This window comes from Canis aureus, chromosome 17 (genome assembly GCF_053574225.1).
Source record: "Canis aureus isolate CA01 chromosome 17, VMU_Caureus_v.1.0, whole genome shotgun sequence".
In the NCBI taxonomy this organism is placed as follows: Eukaryota; Metazoa; Chordata; class Mammalia; order Carnivora; family Canidae; genus Canis; species Canis aureus.
The window spans coordinates 29,509,480-29,530,479 of NC_135627.1; the positions used below are offsets into that span (position 1 = coordinate 29,509,480).

The 21,000-nt window shown below is 38.9% G+C and overlaps 1 long non-coding RNA gene across 7 annotated transcripts in view; it reads left to right on the forward strand.

The window, feature by feature from the left end:
• Window positions 1-190: 190 nt before the first annotated feature.
• LOC144287871 (uncharacterized) overlaps window positions 191-21,000 on the forward strand; it is a 97,299-nt gene continuing 76,489 nt past the window's right edge. For all 7 annotated transcript variants that reach the window (XR_013355673.1, XR_013355674.1, XR_013355675.1 and 4 more), the window contains exon 1: window positions 191-361. This is a non-coding gene — a long non-coding RNA (uncharacterized LOC144287871). The remainder of the gene's footprint in view (window positions 362-21,000) is intronic.

A 21,000-nucleotide genomic window follows, 5' to 3' on the forward strand; every position in this document is an offset into this window, starting at 1 on the left:
AAATAAGGTAGTATTTTCCCTGGTGACCTAGTGAGGGAGGCATATCTGTGCTGGGAATGGGAAACTGAGAATGGATCATTATTGAGCTCCTGCTTTGTGACAGGCACTGTATACCCATTATCTCCTCATAACCACCCTATGATGATATACTTATGAGTATGTTTTGTTATACTTTTTCCAAGATGAGAAAACCAGAGCTTAAAGAGGTGACATAAACTTCCCAGGACTATGCAGAACATGGCAGAAAGGGTTTGATCCAAACCTATGCTTGTCTCACCCTATACATCCCTGAGATCAAAGTACCAGGGCTCTCGAATCCTCCCTATTAACTTTCTGAAGATGTGGAATGACTTTAACAGAGGTATTCTTTATAGAGTATATTATCATTAATTTGGTCTAATCTTGCCAGGAGACAGCCTGGTGGCCTCTGAGTTAGAAAGTTTTGGCCAAGGACCATGCCAGTAAAGAAGTTAACAGTGAAGCACGTCCTCTAGCTATGGATATGCCATATACTGTTATTCCTTGTCATAGCTACATCTCTTTAGCAAGGCCATTTAAAGTGGGTTGAATGTTCTGGCTGCAGCAGGCGTCATTATCATTAACTGTTGCCATCACTCCCTTGTTCTATTTGCCAAGATTCTTGAGGGGAGGGCAGTGAGCTGGCTGTGATGGCCTTTCTCTCAGTGACTTTCCTACATGCCTTCCTTCATAGTGACTGGAAGCATTTGGTCAACAAAAAGTAGCTCCTCCATTAAACAAAACAAAACAAAACTTTGGGGAATCCTCTGCTCGGGAGTGCATATAAAAATGTGAGGATAGGGTATGTAGTCAATGGTATAGCAGCAGTGTTGTATGGTGACAGATGGTGAGCATAGCATAGCATAACATACACACTTGTTGAATCACTGTTGTCCTGCACCTAAAACTAATATAACATTGTGTGTCAACTATACTTCAGTTAAAAAAAATCAGCAGCTAGTGGAGATGTGGAAGAGCTTTTAAACAAAAGAGGAATGAAGGATTTTAGAAGTGGAAGGTGGCCATTTGCTCCACCCTCAATATTTGTACAGAGGACACATGTTTATTATGATTAAGAGTCAGCCAGACCTGAGTTTCAGCCTCCTCGACTCTGCCACTTGCTAGATGTGTGACTTCAGGCAATTTATTTATCTCTGTGCCCTCAGTTTCTCATCCACACAATGGGAATAATAATGGCACCTGCCTTACAAGGTTCTTATGAAGATTGAATGAAATGATCTCTGGTTCGTAAAAACTTCCAGTAAATGGTAGCTCCAGTGATGATGAAGATGATGTCCAAATTAGATCACGTAGCTTGCTATAACACTCTGGCACTTGTCCTAGAATCCAGGCCTTCTTCCTCAGGCCATCTCTTTTCTTTCTCTATTTCAACCCAAGATAGATCTAGACTTTTGATACCAACATTGATATCAAAATAGGCTAACTGCATTATATCACTAACTTTGTTGCATTAGAATAGGCTGTGTTTGCTAGTTCACCATTGATTATCTCAGCATTTAATCAACTCCAGTGAATGTCTGCTGCCGTACATATCACCAACTAGTAACCGAAATAGTCTGTTCTTCCTTCTCGTCTCCATTTTCAGGCAACATGTCAGCTTGATCCACCACATAATTCTCTCAGAGTTCGTCACCACCAGATTGAATTTTTTCCTCTGAGAACAAACACAATGTAGATAATGGTCTGTTCTGAGGAAAGCAAACGGGAACATATGGGTACTGATGTTGTACTTTGCGGTGGGAAAGCCTTGCTGATACATATAAAATAAATCCTAACTTTACAAATAATTTATCCCGGAATATAGTTTACTTTTCTTTTTGAGATGATCAGCCTTAGCCCTAAAATTAATCCAAAGAAATTATAGTTTTTAATGAGAATCATTTTTTTCTCTACGAAGTTTATTGATGAGTAAAATAAGATCATGAACAAAGAATGATTATTTTTTCCCCATAAAATATAACGGTAACATACTTTAATGTCTTCAAAAAAATCTTTGAGACTAATGACTCCTAAAGCCAAAATACCTCTTTTGTAAAGAAACAGGAATCAGAATAACATTTTAAGGTTAACTGTGTTTATATGCATGAGCGATTATTGTATAAGGATATTAATAATAAATTACAGAGATTTATAAATAAGTTATCTATGGTAAACCAAGCCAGGAGTTCTAATTTCCTCTTTTACTTTGCATACACTGAGGTATTATTTAACTATAAGCTGTTTAGCAATTAACCACGGATGTTTTTGTAATTTTGTGGACCTCCTCTGGAAAAATATTAACTCCGTAGCTTTTATTTTATAACCAAAAATTCTTTAGGGATTGCTTGGCTGTTTGTTAAAAATTACTTTAGGAATATCTGTTTACAACAAGCAGGCATATCATAATTACACTCAAATATTTGAACTGAGTAGTGTGAAAGCCCTTATTTTTATAAAATCAAGGCAAATTGCATATAAATCACACCAGACCTTCAAACAGTTTTGGAAAACCATCAAACCCGAAAAAGACCATTTACTTCACATAATTGAAATTGAACTGCTTGCATTAACCTGGGCCTCTCTCTCTTCCTCACTTGTTCTGATCTCAACATCCCTGAGAGCCTGCTTGCCTCCAGCATAGCCTGTCAAGTCAGGATTTTATGAAAATGTCTTAAGAAAGAGATAAAAAATCAAAATATTGTAATTATTAATAATGAACTCCAATGATCTGATACTTAGGAGGTCTCCTCTGACTTATGGTAGTCATATTGTGCAGAGGGACCAATATTTATTGTTACACTCGGATTCCTTTATGAGATAGAAGGTTGCCAATTTTGTAGTAAATTGAGTGTGTCAAAGACTTGGACAGGGTCCAGCATCAAAACATTCACAGAAAATGTGTTCTTACTGCAGGTGAGAGGCAGCCTAGACAAACTTGCATTGTTTCTGTCAGCTCCATGATAATTAATTTCAACCATATTATCTGAATTAAAAAGTGACATTTATTCCCTGGACTGGTTTCCTGGAACCTTTCCAATTTTCCTACCCTATTTTGGAATCAGGTTGGCTAAAATGTGAACTAATCATTAAGAATTGATGCGCATATGATGTACGTATTCATATAAAAATGATACCTTTAGAACATGATTTTTAGACATTAGGAGAAAAGGAAATGTATGAGAATGGGCCATAAGTCCCCCTGGCACAGCTGGAGTGCCATGTGATGAGAATTAGGAAGAGAGACTATTAGCAGACCTTTTGGGCCAGTGATATGGATCTCCATTCTTCACATAAACCCGTGTTGGCTCGATTGCTGATAGCTGTGATTGACTGTTGGGTCATATTATCCCCTGCTGTTCCCCCTCCCTCACTTCTGCAGATACCAACAGCGGGAATCGTCCGTCAGGGCTCAATTGATTATCCTCAAAATTTGCTCCTGCTATTGACCATAATGGGAAAAAAAATCATGCCTCTGAATTATTCAGAATGAAAATATACACAGAAGAAATCGATAAGGCACATCTGATATTAAAGACAAATTAAAACAGGCAGTAGAACGAGGCTTGAGGCAGCCACTACATACAAAGAAGAAGGCATTTTGGAGATAAAGGAAGAGTGTTTTTGATTTCTTAAAAAAGATGTTATAGCTGTCAAAGCTTTTCAAAATTAATAGCTTTATTAATGGAGGCATTAGGACTTCCTGGCCAAATAGTTCCTTATAACTGCTGGAATTGTGCTTGGATGTCAGCTCTGAAATTTCTTCCTAATATAAACCACAGACTTTTTAACTGCATAACATGCTGTGCTGGAAGGGTCAAATTATGGGGAAGAAGAGTTTAAGGTCAAAACCAGGATATAATGAAGAATGAAGGCCTGGTGCTAAGTCTGGATAGAATTAGACAGAAATTAAATGAGGTAGAAAAAAAATGCCCTTCTCACTATCACAGTTGTGAGAAACACACCTACCCTGTATCTCCCACAGAAAACCAGGTTCAGGAGGCAACAAGCAGGTGGGGGTGGAGGATGAGATCTCTGGGGTAGAAACTTTGCTTAACCTGGATTTCTGAGGGGAGACGACTTGATTCAGAGCTATTTCAGTGACGTTGAAGTGGACAACTTGCAGTTACCTGGAGATCTATTTCCTTTGGCGAGCTCCATAGATCTAGCCTCCTTTACCCCTTCTACTTCATTAACAGATGTGTTTAATCCAAATTATTAAAAATAATTGTGTAGCTTTGCCGTCTCATCCATCTGTGAAGTTTAGGTCTTAGCTATTGTCTAATCTCTGTGGGAGACATTTGGCCAGCCACCTGGGGAACTTGAGGACCCCCACACCCCCCACACCCCAAAAACCAGCTCGAAGATCAAGAAGCTTTATTAGGTTGGCAGTAACAATCCTTCTTGAGTGTTGGTTGAAATGTCACCCAATCAGGAGTCTTCCCCTGGACTGCTGAGTGGAGACAGATGATTCTCCTGGGATACGTGTCTTTTCCAACCCTACTTCTGCGGTGAGGCCTGCGAAGTGGGGAAACTTGCCCTTCCTATGAAGTTAGCTGGGGTACTTAATATCACTTTCTCAACCCAAGATAGAACTTTTTCCAGTTTTTTCAGCTCTCCTCTTGGATTTTCTATCCTTAAATAAAGTCACTACTTAAACAACTTACGTATTTTAAAAGTACAGAATTAAATGAGTATATCTGTGAAATGTAGCACAGTCGGCTCCAGCAGGGGAATGAGCAGCACCATCTGACTTCTGCTTCCCAGCAGCTAAGATAATTCTCAAGGAAGGTTGTTCAACATTAGGTTTGTGAAGATTTTGGTAATGTTTATGGCGATGCTAAAACTGTAAACATGGGCTGTGGCATCGCCTCAGAAACTTTCCTTGGCACAGCCTGTCAACTGGAATTACTGCTATTGCTACTGATCGGAAGAGAGATGAATAGAACATCGGCCAGTTCATCCCTGCACCCCCAGTCCCAGGTTTTCTTCCTTATGTGTGTGTCCTTGCTCTCCAACATCTCAGACGCTCTCACCTATTCTCCCCCCTTCTCTCTAAGGTCATCTCCTTTTCTCTCTCCCCAAACTCCAACAATCCTGTACTTCTGCTGCCACTCTGGCTCTCCCCTATGACCTTGCTTCTTTCCTCGGGGAGAAATCTGAGGCAATCAGCATTGCCCGTCTACCTGAATGCAGTGTCTGCACTCTTCCACCTGCCCTCTGGTGTCCGGGACAGGCAAACAAGGTTGCATCCTATTTTTCCTCCTCAAGGACAATGCTTCAGAGAGAACTCTGGCCAGTGTGGTCAGTTTTTATCTTTCTACCAGATGATTCCTGCTAGCTACAGGCATGTTTTTTTTTCTTTTTCTTCTTCTTCTATCTTAAAAGAAACAGAAACCAAACCAACCAAACAAATAAAAAAGCTTTTTTGACCCCGTTTCCTCCTCAAGCTACAATCCGTTTTTTTTTTCCCCCAGAATTCCGTGAAAGAGTTACCTATACTACTGCCTCCAAATACTTTTTCTATGTACTTTTCCGACTTACTATTCGGAAACAGTTTTAACTGTACAGGGAAGCTGCAAAAATAGCACAGGAAATTCTCATACACCTTCCACTTAGCTTCCCTTAATGTTAACGCCTTACATAATCATAGTATAATATCAAAAGCGGGAACTCCCATTTACTCTTGAACCCACTGCAGTTGTGGGCTACTCCAAATAAAGTCACAATGACATCCTTTGCTAAATCCAGAGGTCAATCCTCAGATTTGATCTTTTTTGACCTATCAACAGCTTTCATTTCTGATAATTCTCTCCTTCTTTAATACACTTTCTTTCCTTTCAAGTCACTACCACCATATTCTCCTCCATTTGCTTAATTGTCAACACTCACCTCTTCTGGAGCTCTTTGCTGGTTTGTCTTCTCTTTTTGACCTCTTAACAATGGAGCATGCAGCTGACTCCTTGGAGAACCTCTTCTCTTTTCCTACTGTTCAAACTCAGTGACTAATCAACTCTCATTGATTTAAATACCACATACACACTGATGACTTAACACTTTTTCTGTCTTCTGTTTTAACTTCCTCCTTACATGGTAGATTCTTTTTTTTTTTTATTTTTTATTTTTTATTTATTTATGATAGTCACAGAGAGAGAGAGAGTGAGAGAGGCAGAGACACAGGCAGAGGGAGAAGCAGGCTCCATGCACCGAGAGCCCGATGTGGGATTCGATCCCGGGTCTCCAGGATCGCGCCCCGGGCCAAAGGCAGGCGCTAACCCGCTGCGCCACCCAGGGATCCCACATGGTAGATTCTTATGTCCAGTTGTCTTAACATTCATTTGGGTGCTTAATGGGTACATCAAACATGACATTTCCAATGCCTAGTTTCTGTCCTTGTGCCCCATACCCCTCCCTCCTGATCATTTCTGGTATCAGTAACTGGCAACTTAATCTTTCCCTCTTCTATGGCTCTCTAGAGTGGAAACCAAAGTCCTGATGTTGGCAGATGAGGCTCTATGTGACCTGATCATCTTCCCCATAACCTATCTGACGTCATCTCTTTCTACTTCCTGCTGCGTCCCTCTGTCCCAGCACACTGGCCTTTATGCTGTATTTTGAACATTCCATACTGTTCCTGACTCAGGGCCTTTATGTGTGCTATTTCCTTGTCCTAAAATGCCCCTTCTTCTGATATCCTCATGAATGGATCACCTTCACTCAAATGTCCCTTCTCAATAAGGCCTGTTTTGGTCACGATATTTAAAATTGCTTCTCCCTTCCAGGAGTCCTTGTCCTCCTTCCTGTTTATGTTTTTAAATTATACTTATAACCATCAAAGTATATTTTATTTTATTTTATTTTATTTTATTTATTTTATCTTTTTGGTGTCTTTTCCTACTAGAATGCAAGTTTCACAAGAGCAGCAAATGTTGCTTTTTTTCCCTTGACTTTTGTTAATTCCTAATTCTTTTTTTTTTATTTTAAATTTATTTATTCATGAGAGACACAGAGAGAGGAAGAAACATAGGTAGAGGAAGAAGTAGGGCCCTCACAGGGAGCCTGATGCGGGACTTGATCCCAGGACCAGTGTGTCAGGACCTGAGCCAAAGGCAGATGTTCAACCACTGACCCACCTAGGTGGCCCCTACATTCCTAATTCTTATACATTGCCTGCAGTATGGCAGATAGGCCCTCAAGGAATATTTGTTGAATGAATGCATGATCGTTTCATATCTCTGTGAGACAGGCCAGGCAAATACTACTGTTCCCTTTTAATCAGGGGAGATTAAAGCATTGAGGAGTTAAAAAACTTATCCAGAGTAAAAGAAGTCTGAAATGACAGTCCAGTTCTCTGACCTCCACATGCTTGGGCATTTCACTACTAGATTTCAGGATAGGCCGTCTGAGATCTTGCTGAACTTTGGCAGGCAAGGGTTATAAGAACAGAACCAAGGCCAGAAGAGTGCACTAAAGTCACTGGTGGTCAGCTAGTTAAATTCATTGGATCCAAACTTCTTTTTACAAGACAAGAATTCCAAGTAAGCTTCACTGCAGGGTGACAAGAAGGAGCATTAATCTGCCAAAGCAGCTGTTTGCTCTTATAAAATACATCAGTCTTCATAATAACAGAAAATCCAAGAGGCAGCTTTGCTGATTGAATTGAAAGTCAATGGGAATCAAGGAATTGTCCATGTTGAATTATTGAGCAACTATTTCTAAATTAAGCCTTTTGGATGAGCAGCAAACTAGACTGTAGCTTGCACAAATGTATGTTTTCGTCACTTCCCTATTAGGAGAAGTTACATTAGATGTGTGCTGGCACATCAATCAAAGACCCCGAAACAGGTGTGTGAAATGACCATCCATCAAATGGGATCCTTGGCCACTCAACAGCAGAGTGATTTGGAACTTGTTCAATGGATAATGCACAGGAAAAGAGAGAGGCTATGCAGAGCTATTAGCTGAATTCAAAAGAGCATGGAAATTATTCTGATGCTGGAATGAAATCAGGAGATATACTCAGCAGTTTGCTTATTCTGATTTATACTGCCAGTTTGAGAAATGGAAGAAATAATTCAGGCATATATAGAAAAAGCTTATTTTAAAAAACAAATCTTTTATTGTAGAATACTTTTAGATCAACAGAAAAAATTCAGAGATCCTACAGAGGGTTGTCTTACAGCCCTCACCAATCTCATCCATTGGTTGTATCCTACATTAGTATGGTACATTTGTTACAACATTGATTGATACATTCTTACTTACCTTAGTCCATATTTTATTCAGTTTCCTTAGTTTTATCATAATGCCCCCTTTTTCTTCCAGGATTCCACATTACATTTAGTTATCATATCTCATTAGCCTCCTCCTGGCTGTGACAGAGTCTCAGGTTTTCCTTGTTTTTGATGACCTTGACAGTTTTGAGGAGTACTAGTCAAGTGTTTTATAGAATATCCCTCAAGTGGGATTTTTCATGATTAGACTGGAATAATGTGTTTTGGGGAAGAAGACCATAAAGGTAATGTGCCATTCACATTTTATATCAAGGGGGCATACTGTCAATGTAACTTATCACTGTTGATATTAATCTTGATCACCCAGCTGAGGGAGTACTTATCTATCAGATTTCTCTACAGTAAGATGTCTCTTTTTACTTCTTTCCATACAAGGAAGATTTTAGTGTAGTCTCCACTTAAAGAATGGGAAGTTATATGCTACCTCCTCGAAAGTTGAGTATTTGCATAAATTATTTGGAATTCTTCTGCATGGGAGATTTGTCTTTTCTCCTTTATTTATTTATTTATTTATTTATTTATTTATATTTATTCATTCAGTATGGACTCATAGCTACATATTTTATAAATAAAATATTAAACAAAATATTAAATAAAATAAGATTTTTTGGCTCAAGAAATGTATAACATATTATACACATACATATTTTTATTTTTTATATACATGTAAGTTATATATATTAACCATTTCCTGACTTTCTGGGACTACAGGAGGCTTTAAGCTCAACTTATATATTTCCTGTGTTATTTCTGATTTCTTTTACTGGAACATGATATTTGAAACTAAAATCTGAAAAGAGTAAAGAAACCAAGATCTGAGTTTTAGGTATGCTCATTGCTACTGGGGTGTAGTTCATTCCACAGACAGAGCAAGGAAATACATACATGCATAGTAACCTGTGTGTGTGTGTGTGTGTGTTTGTGTATATAATACATGCTGCCTGTATCTATATTTAAGCTAACTCTATGTTTATACTGATATGTCTAATTTATTCCCACGTGGATCATCGTAGTCTATCTTTCCTTACCTGTCATCTTCCATTCCAACAATGAGAATTTGGCTCTCACTATCCATCATTTGCCTAACTATTCAACTTCTGTCTACATGCATAGTGAGTCTCGAACTGTTAACCTATGCCTTTATGGGAAACCACTTTATCACCCACGGTACAGTGCTTATGTATAGTGTTTTTGCATTTAGTCTTACAGACTTTACTCACTTTGAAAGTTACTTAGTTTAGCAGTTTCTCCACCAGCCACCTTCACTGAAGTTATTTCATGCATTGGTTTATACACTTAGATTCTTTTGTCACAGTTGCATCTCATTCTGACATCTTTCAACCTCCTAAATGATTTTTTTTAAGTTGTATCATTAAAGTCCATTCTTAGTGTTGCCAAGTTCTAAAAATGCATTGTGTCATGCATTCATCCTTATAGTATCATACCGAATAGTTTCACTGCCCTAATAGCTGGATAACTTCACCAGTTCAGTCCTCACACTCCTTTAGCCCCAAGCACTTGGCAACCATTAATCTTCATACAAACATATCTATAGTTTTGCCTTTTCCAGAATGTCATATAATTGGAATCATACAACATGTCGCCTGAAAGACTGTTTATTTCACTTCATAATATGTAGTTAGCATTCACTGATGTCTTTCTGTGGCTTGATAGTTCATTACATTCCTTAGTGCTGAATAGTATTCCATTGTGTGGATGTATAATTTGTTTACCTAGTTATCTATTGAAAGACATCTTGGTTGCTTCTCATTTTGTGTGATTATGTAGCTAATATAAACATTTGTGTGCAGGTTTTTATGTGGACACAAATTTTCAAATCAGTTCAGTAAATACCTAGGGCTGTTTACATGCTACATCGTATGTTAAGACTATGCTTAACCTTGTAAGAAACTACCAGACTGTCTTCCAAAGAAGCTATATTGCCACCAGCAGTGAATGAGAATTCCTGCTGACAGTATTCTCACCAGCAATTGATGTCAGTTTTTTTGGATTTTAGCCATTCTATACAACCTGTAGTGGTATCTAATTGTTGTGTAAAGTTGCATTTCCCTGATGACACCTCACGTTGAGCATCTTTCCACATGCTTATTAAGAAAAGACCTCTTCTTAAGGATCTCCAAGCCCCTTACCTGATGTAGACTGGCTTTCCTGTGCTGGGAAGTTTTACTGTCCAGTCTAAATGTCTAGCAGTTGAGAGAAGAGAATTTTTAAATGGAAGTTTTCTTCTTTAAAATTTCAAAATGGCTGAAAATAGTCCTGACATTTTTACAAGATGGATAACTGGGAGATGGCAATATCTTTGCTGACAAAGAGCCTATTCTTTGCATAATTATTTAAAATGAAGCTGCTTTGTGTTCCAGATAATATTATTTAAAAATTTTTATGTAAAGACCACGCCATTTCAATGACTTCTGCCAAATGTTTTTAAAAATTCTGCCTTATTATCTGACAGTCCTTTATCCTCTGATTAAAGAACACTGGACAGTTGCAAGGACCACCTCATAGACTTCAAATGCTTCTGGCTTTAATATTCTGTGCTAGACTCACAGAACTCTTTTACAGATGCTAAGCATTCAATCCTGGAGGCTCCACTCCATCATCAGGTAATTAGTATTTTCATTAACTTGCTTATTGTCAAGGAAAATGAGCCTTGATCATCTAATTTTTCCTCAATGAGTTGAATATTGTAATATATCTATAATTAATGTGCTTTATGCCACAAACGTGTAATGGAGTGGAAATCTGAGGCTGCTCCCAGCAGTCACTGTCAGTAAATGTTTGATGAATAAACAGAGACTTTCTAATGGGAAATGGTGGCGACTTTTATAAGCAGACACAATAAAGACTTTATTAACATACTTAAGAAGCATTCTGGGAAATAGAATTGAATGCATTATTACTGTAGGCTCCTTTTGTGAAAAGTAAATTTTACTGTCCCCATAACAAATGTTTACTTGTTTGATGCAAGTTGTAGTATCAGTATTTTATAGTGTGTTCCACAATTTAATACAATGAAGCTTAAATTAGCTACATATTCCTTATGGACTTGAGATCATGAAAAAAAGTTCCAACCCCAATTCTGTCTGTTAATCATCGGCAAACCTGGTTTACATGGAAAGGAGACAGTGCATCTATTTCAGGCTTTGTAAGAAGCCAAAGACAAATTTCAGGATATTTAATGCTAGATCATAAATAGAAGAAGCAAGTATGGGCATATGCTTATTTCTGCATATAAAGAGTGCAGTTTTATAGGACAGATCTGAAAAAGGCAGGTAGATTAAATTTTAGAATCCCTATGTTCACATGTTCAAATGCAGGATCCAGAGACATGAAAATTTCAATCGTATCAACATACTTCTCTTTGCCCATGGATGCAGATCGTGGTTTGACTTAAGAAGTGCTCTTTCTTGGGGGCACCTGGGTAGCTCAGTGGTTGAGTGTCTGCCTCTGACTCAGGGCATGATCCTGGGATCGAGTCCTGCATCTGGCTCCCCACAGGGAGGCTGCTTCTTCCTCTGCCTATGTCTCTGCCTCTCTCTGTGTTTCTCATGAATAAATAAATAAAATTAAAAAAAAAAAGAAGTGCTCTTTCTTCATTATTTGTTAAATAGAATCAGGAGCACAGAAGGGGGCCTGCCCATTGTTCTGCATTCAAAAAATGAGGTGCCTGCAGTGGGAAGATTTTAAATCATTTTCCCATGGTTTTATACCTAGAAAGTGGCAGTCAGAGAAGCATACCCCAAGTGAACTCATTTTTCTCATTGCACACTCTCCACTAGGCATGGATTTGTAAATGGTAAACTCTTCCATCATTGTCACTTGAAGAACTCTCACTCTGTTGTCCCCAGTACCAGGGGAATGGCAGCATGCATCTTATATGGACAAACATGAATTGTTTCCAAGTCTGCCCTAGCTTGGCCTGAGCCTGGTTATAAGCATTCTGCTAAAATGAAGAGATGAGAAAATCAATTTGGGCAAAGAGCAGCATAGGATCACATTTTAACCATGGCAAGAAGGGAGCCAATCTGTCCTTTACATGGTATGCAAAATGGATTTCCGAAAATGAAAATCAGGTCATGTCAACTAGCTGCTCAAGACCCAGTGGCTTCCCATTGTTCTTGGTTTGAAGACTAAACTTTTTTTTGTATTATTCACTAGAGAGAGAGAGCACAGAGAGAGAGAAAGAAAGAGAACACATGAACAGTGGAGAGGGGCAGAAGCAGTCTCCCCACTGAGCAGGGAGCCTGATGTGGGGCTTCATCCTAGGACCCTGGGATTATGACCTGAGTCAAAGGAAGATGCTTAACCAACTGAGCCACCCATGCGCCCTGAAGACTAAACTTTTTCATGGGGCCTATAAGCCCTGTTCACATCTCCAGCACCTTCTTGCAACATTCCCCTCCTCTGCCTCCCTGTGCCCTGCCACAGCCTCACTGGGCTCCGCAAATGCATCGTATTCTCTCTTGCTTGCAGGGCTTGCTTCTATGCTGTTCTTCAACCATCTTCTGTTCATCCTTCCAAATTTGATTCAAATGTCACTTTCCTGGGAGAGGCTTGTCCAGGACAGCTTCTCTTCTACGTACTCCTAGAACTGTGAACTATATTTCTCTTCTTAGGGTACCTGATGTCATCTGTTGGGTTATTTGAGTGAAGTCTGTCTCTTCCCACTAACTGGAAAGTTCTTTGAGCTTGATTTGTGTTAATTTTTATTTACTCTTATAGTCCTAGCACCAAACATAGTGCCTGGCACATTATAAATGCTCAGAAACAGATTTTTTAAATAAATAGAATTATTTACACATAAAGGATTGAAATATTCCTCTTATAAACAGCGTATTTAAATTACAAAGATGGTTATAGTTTTCTGGCCACTGCTAGTATATAGTGTTCATGAGGAGGTTGTGATTATACCAGTACTCCTCTAATATGTGGAGAGAGAAACTATTTGGAATAGAATGTGTGATGTGAACACAGGGTGATGAAAGAAAGAATCAGTTCCTTTTTTTCAAAGGCCTACGAGCATCTGGGATTTTTTTCAGAGCAAAGTGTACCACACCAGTTATTGAACATACATTCACTGTGAGCTCTGGATTCTTACTTTCAAAGGCCTCCGAGACACCCACCCGTACAGCTGTACATTCTGCAAGCAACTCAAGCATCACATACTGAATGCAACGCCTTCCCTCTCAGACCTGGTCCTTTCTGTAACACAGTAATTATTTTTTATTGCTTCTGCCCTCTCAGCTCACAACTCCAAACCATTAAAAATAATTCTTCTCCTAAATATCTTCTCAAACCATTCTCTCCTTTCCATTATGCAGCCAGCGGCCTACATTTGAATCATTTTACGACTGGTCCCCAGCTTTCTGATCAGTTTCTCTGTTCGCAAAGATTGTCCCCATCAATCTATCCTCTATACCATCAGAGTTTTCCTTTCAAAAATTAAATCTAAGCATGCCACTCCCTTATTTAGGATTTAAAATATTTAAAATCTTTTTCCTTTCCTTTTTTCTTTTTCTTTCTTTCTTTCTTTCTTTCTTTCTTTCTTTCTTTCTTTCTTTCTTTCTTTCTTTTTCTTTCTTTCTTCTTTCTTCTTCTTTCTTCTTTCTTTTCTTTCCTTTTTTCCTTAGCCTCTAGGATAAATGTGGAACTCCTTAAAACTGCAAATAAGGTTGGGGCACCTTGGTGGCTCAGTTGGTTAAGCAGCAATTCTTGATTTTGGCTCAGGTCATGATCTCAAGGTCCTGGGATTAAGCCCCTTGTCAGGCTCCCTGCTCAGTGGGGAGTCTGTTCCTTTCTCGCCCTCTGCCCCTCCCCCCATTTATTTATTAAGATAAATAAATCTTAAAAACAAAAAAGGACTGCTAATAAGGCTTTCCACAGCATCACTACAGCGTACTTCTCCAACTCCATCAATAGTCATCCTGAATGCACAACTTGAACCCCCAGTCCTTTTGAGCTGCTCTTTTTGTTTTTAACATGGTCTTTTACTTTCAGGAATCATGAAATATTCCTGCTTAAAATCCTCCATTAACTTCCACAAACTGTCAGAGTCAAGTGGATCTAAAAACACTTTATTTTGAAAGATTATATTCATCAATGAGAGATAGTTTAAGCTTGGGGTCTTAAAAATAAAAGTGCTTTGTAAAAAGCATATTTTCAGGATATGATGGAAGTAGTATAATAAGGTGATAGGCTTAGATGGCAATTTCAAATATACAGTAACATCCAAATTAATTCCCTTTACCCTTGATGCCCTTAAGATAGCAAAACAATACTTTCTGAAGGTTGGGCATTATGTATATGAGATTTTGAGTCAGATGGCCTGAGTTAGAAATCTTCCTTCCTCTGTCCCTGGATTCTGACTCTGGGCAAATTGCTGTTTTCTTAATCTTCGTGTTCTCATTTGGGCATGTGGATAACAGTAATTGACGTGTGTTTTCAGGGTCAGGTTGAGGTATAAAGTGCTGTACAAATAAATTCAATCATATTAGACACTTGAAATATCTCCATCTCCTTTCATTTTTCTCATTTGTTCCAAGCTCCAGACAATAACTTATCTTATTTTTTTAGAAGCTGAAGTCTACATTTTGATGGGTGTGGTAGGGACCAAATGGATGAAATCGTGAAAATTTCTGAGTTACATTGACGAGAAGTTTGTGAACACTACTGTCAAGCATTTGTGAGCTAGAGCTTCCTTATGTTGGATGTGTTTTAATCTTGGTCTAAGTTTTTTCTGTCTTATTTATTCTTCATCACATTTTAGGTCAAATAAGCTGGGTATTCCTTGTATCCTTACTGTATGTCCAGTGTGTCTTTCATTTCTCTTCATTTTCCATAAAACTTAATGCAGTGTTAACCTTCAGAACACACAAATTGTTTGAGCTGAATGGAAAGATAATAAAAATATTCATTTGGGACTGGGAAGAGTTACTGGATTAGGGATAAAGCATTTAAATTTTAATTATATTTCTTTTTTTAAAAAAAATTTTTTTTTTTTATTTATTTATGATAGTCACAGAGAGAGAGAGAGGCAGAGACGCAGGCAGAGGGAGAAGCAGGCTCCATGCACAGGGAGCCCGATGTGGGATTCGATCCCGGGTCTCCAGGATCGCGCCCTGGGCCAAAGGCAGGCGCCAAACCGCTGCGCCACCCAGGGATCCCATTTAATTATATTTCTTAATGTGTACAATAAATATGTTTTTACATGTGATCATGGGCACAGAATTAGAGAGGAAATATATAAGGTGGAGAGTTTATTTTTTAAAAGATTTTATTTATTATTTATCTGAGAGGGGGAGAGAGAGAGCTAGAGAGAGCACACATGTGAGCAGAAGGAAGGAGAGGGAGAGAATCCTGCCCACTTAACATGGAAGTAGGAAGCAGATCTCAAGACCCAGAGACCATGACCTGAGCTGAAACCAAGAATCAGACACTTAACAGACCAAGCTGTCAGGTATCCCAAGCCATGCTAATTATTAACAAGAATTGTGCAGATGTTAATTTTTGTTATCCTTAATCTTGTCCACCCACCTTTTACCAAACCAGCCCCTGGGGGCTCTTTGCCACCACCAGCGTTGTGGAGGTGGGAGTGCCCCCCCCCCCCCCCCCCCCGCCCAGGTAAGAATGTGCAAGAATTCAGTGACCATGTTTCCTGCACTTTCTGCTCTATAGGCCTTTGGGATAAGTTCTCCTGCCTCCCCTTAGCTCTGTACTCAGGATATTTGAAATTTGATCCCTATGAAAGCTATAAGTCAGACTAATTAAACTCTAATATTAACTTTTTGCAGAGTTGGGTGGCTGATGCCTTTTCTGGATGTGGGATTGAGAGGCTAACCATAAAGCTGGGAATGACTGACTGATGGCTGGTGTGAGAGCCACTCAAACCCTGTGGGCTTGAGCCAGAAAGTGGAGAGGAGGGGCCATTTCATTTCTGCCACTTGGCAGCTGTGTGGCTTCAGATATGCCAGTCACCTTTCCTGAGTCCTTATGTCCTTAAATGCAAAGTGAGAGAAGTGCCAGTGTTGATGGGAGCATTAGCCGTGATTTATGTAAGCACCTAGCCTATGCCTAACACATAATCACTTCTTAATAAATAGCAATAACAATAATCATAGTAATGTGCTGGTCTTCTCCATTTTCTCTTCCTTATTTTCCTCTTTCTTCAAGACAATCATAAGCAAGTAGAAGCCACAATTAATCTAAGAACTTCAAAATCTTTAAGAATCAAAAACAAAACAAAACAAAACAAAAAACAAAACAAACAAAAAACCCAAATCAAGAGTTTTAAGTACCTTTAAAAGAAACTAGAGATAGTGACCAAAATAGACAGAAGATGATACAAATGTTTGTACACTTTATGCCTTGTATACAGTTGTGGCTGGAAAATCAAATTATTGAGCGAGAGTCATCACCATAATGGAATTTCAAGGAGCAAGATAAAAGTTAAAAAAAAAAAAGAGGTATTTTTGTATATTTACTTGCTGGATAGAGATGCAGTTTTTGCCTTCCACAATGAGAACTATATTAGACATTGAAGTGAGTTTGTTTACTAGCTCAGTTACAAACTTATTAATATTCCCCTACTAAAAATGCTCAGCTCTTTGTAAATATCCTACTAAAGATACAGAAAATTTTTACTTTCATATAAAGAGATCACCAATTGTCTTCTTCTCCTGGGATTCAACTGAACAATGTATTTCTGAAGTGACAATAAAAGCTTTGGAATGAAGAGACAAAAGTTCTAAAAAGTAGAGTTTAACGGCCTGTGATAAAGCAGATGATGCTATTTATATAAACAGAAAAGTCATAGTAATCCTCAAATGACAAAAAGACTTGATGTGACTTATTTCCTTTCTAAATTGTTTCCAAATGGCTGTCCCAGATTTTACTGATTGCATTTTTCTATTTTAATTTTCTATTTTTAAAGCTCAGTGACACTAACAGAATCCTTCAAGAGAATAGTACTGAATAGAATCACCGTTTAAAATGTAAAACTCCTAATAACTTTATAGAATGTCTGAAATAAAAGTGTAGGAAGTATAATTCTTTATTTTGCTGCATGAAGACAGAGAGGAAAACATAGTGGGCAAAATAATCCATGTAAAGGCATCTTAGTCCTGAGGCACGGTGACACTTCCCTAATGGACGATGGTGCACATAAAAATAATTAATCATGTGGAGAAGGCACTGCCAGGGTTAGAAGCGAGGTCTCTGGTTTTTAATGGGAATGTTCCGTGCGTGAACTAAAAGAACAACTTCCCTAGCTCAAGCATTAGGGCATCTGTCATACTTAGCTCAGAATAGTTCAGGAGTTCAGTAAAATATCAGATAGAGTTCAGCACTTTTATTTCTTGGGGTATTAAAACTATATATAATAAGAAAAAAAGGGGTCATGATGAACTGCTCAACACAGTGGGTGGAACATCAAGAGGCTGGACTTAGAATTTCTGAACTCTCAGGGAAAAAAATTTCCCCTATGATAGCTATTTCATTTTGTAGGATTCTTGTGGTGGTTGTTTTATGGATGCTTCTGAAGATAGTGAAGCAAATGGTAAGCAATTGCAAAGGAAAGTCATGTGCAGAACTAGAAGGAAGAAGGCTTGAATATATTTCAGTGCTTAATTTTTTTTAAATAAACCATTTATTTTTGGCTCCTGGAGAAAGTGTAGACAGATAAAAGTGGAGTCTTTTGGGGAGCAACTGATGGTGAAATTGGATAGTTCTTTTCTCCACGGGTATTTATGGAAAACTACCTCTGGGGGCCCCAGAAGGGTGAGAGGTGGGGCTCTCCAGGGAACAGGGGGCTCCCAAGGGGTGTATGATGGAAGGGATTCCCAGAAAAGGCGTGACCTCTGCTCCCAGGGTCAAATGCTCTGACTAGAAGCATGGACTTCCTTGGTCGATCGAAGTTGAACACACTGTCATCATCCAATCATGAGCTTATTTCTTTCAATCTGTGGAAGTGCTAATTCCTGCACATAGTTAATACACTTGCCCTGGGAGAATTTTGCTCAATAAGCAGGATTCTCTGCAGAAGTGGCCAAGTTGGGGTGAAGGTACTGGATCCATGAAGGCTGATGGTGACTTAGGACCTCTGTTGGAAAGGGTGTGAGAGGTGCTTGTGCATAACGATTAGCACAGAGGTCATAATGTGAGATGATTAAATAGCTATTGGAATTTTTGAATATACAAATTAGATTCCACGCTCCTGACTCATTTTTAATGTCGTGAACACCCCATGGTTGGACAACAGTATTAAGGCTCCCAGGTCTTTCCTGGACAGGGTAGGGTAACTCTTCTCTCTGCCCACCCTCCTCCCCTTCTCCCCACTCCAGGGGAAGAGAGATGGCTAGAGTGTATCCGGGACCACACTGAAATGGTAGCTCTAGATTCCCACTAGGTCTCTTTGACAGAGTGGTCGAAACTGTGAGGGCTGAAGCATTCTTCTTTTCTTTGTGGGTGTCCATCTGCTTTGGATTCTGTTTTTTGCGGTTTGAGATTATTGATGATTATCATGGGAGGGGAGAGTGTTTCTTCTCTGAATCGAATGCACACAGAGAGCACCACAAGATTTGCAAATACTTTTCTTTGATTTGTTGAAATAGCAAGTCCCAAAGTGCAGCTATGGGGAAGGTGGGAGGAGGGTGATCAATCTTTTTCATCCAATAAGTACTTGTGTTACTAGGTGCCGTGACTCACTATATGACCTGATCCTTCGCTTGGTGGAGAGATTACATATTAATGTCTTGAGAGAGCTGGAGAGATGGGGCTGTGCAATCTGGAAAGAAACATGAGAGGCTTTGCCTGGACTTAAAAAGCCTGGCTCTTTGAAATACTCAGAGTTTTCCAAAGCATCAATTAGCTCATATAAAAATGCAAATCAAAGAAAAACTTTCTCGATCTTTTAATATATAAATTCATAACTCAGTTTCCCGGCCCATCTTTTAGGTGCCCCCACCTCCTTGTCCTCTGTAAGCATGATGATAAGTTTACAGTTTGGAGTTTACCTATTATTTTTAGATGATGGTTTTTGGAAAGAAAAAGAAAAAGGAAGTCATGATTTTAAATATACATATACTCAAGAGCTCTTGAGGAGAAGCTTAAGACCCATGGGGTATATACAACAACTGAAATTTTATATAAATTTTATTAGCTCAAACACTAAAGTCTGATAGATATGAGATTACAATACTGTTCCTGCCACTTAATTATTTTGTGACCTTGAACAAGTTCATCCACCTGAATCTTCCCTATCCTCACCCATAAAATGGGATATTAATGGAACCTATTTCTTATATTGTGTTATGAGGGATAAATAAGATAATAACTTTTAAAATGCCTGGCATGCTGTCAGGCACCTGAGAACATTTTACAAAATGTTAGCTATTTTTATAATTGCTACTGTCATCATTATTTTATTCCCCAGCCCTGTTTTGTTTTCTTCTCTATTCTAGAATTTTCTGCATTCAGTTCATCAAGGAGTAAGTCGAATTGAATTGAACACAGAAATAGCCTCTTGTCCAGTTTTCATGTACTGCCAGGACCCATATTGTCTACTTCACAAATTTCTGCTCTGCCACTTGCACATCATTCAAATATGTGGACAGCCCCTGGAACACTTGTCACCTATGCACACTGACATTTCATTTTGAACAACTTGCTGGATTTTTCTTGTTTCCTCCAAATTTTTAATTTTTAAGGTTTTTGTTTCTCTGATGCATCTTTCAATTGAGTTTGTTTTCCATCATGGTTATATGGGATCTATAATGAATATTTAATTGCTTTACCCTTCTTTCATCTGAATTCTATTAATTAAGCTGGTATATGTTTCTCTTCTCCCTGGTGTTTCTGAAGCAACCTTTTAACTTGTAGCTACTTTCCATTTTAAAAAAACCAATATGCAGTCGCCTCTTCTTCCTCTTCCCTCTTTCCTGTCTGCTTTTCCCTGGACTCTAATGCGGAGCAGCAAAAGCCCTCTGCCTCTCGGCTGCAACCTGCCGGGCTGTGTCGGGGCCCTCCCATCGTGAGAGAGCGGCTTCCCAGAGACTTGTTCTAACACAGTGCTATTGCTTGTAATCCCTTCCCATGCTGAAAGCGTACAGAGTACATTCTCTGCCTTCCTTGGGTGCATAATTACTTCCCCTCGTGTGGCAGAGCTTCCTGTAGGACAATCAGAGAGCTGCAATGTTCAGCGGCCAGCTGATGCCAGCATCCTCCTTCTATGAGGCCATTATGCTGGAGAAAAGGTTTAGCAGCTCAAGCATCAGTTCTCAAATGCCAGGTTCAAACTCTGGCTTGGCCATTTGTCCTCATGTAGTGTTGGAGTAATGCTCGTGTGGCTGTGCGTTTGGGGAGGGGGGTGTTGCTAAGCAAGATCACCACTGCAGCTCTGTTTCAAATTATCCTAGGTCTAGGGAGCCATTCATATTATCTTTGCATCATAGGCATAATAGCTGGGTCTTTTTTTTTCTGTGAAATATTATTCCATGCATCTCAGAACTTGACATTTTGGGAGAAATCCTTTAACTTTCCACCTGCATTTTTCTTCTGTTGCAAATGGGGATAATATCATTTTTGCCAATTCCTAAGTGAAGCTGGGGGAATCCCTTAGAAATTTCTAATGTTAACAGGATATGAAATCAGGAAAATGCCTGCACCACAATCGTTA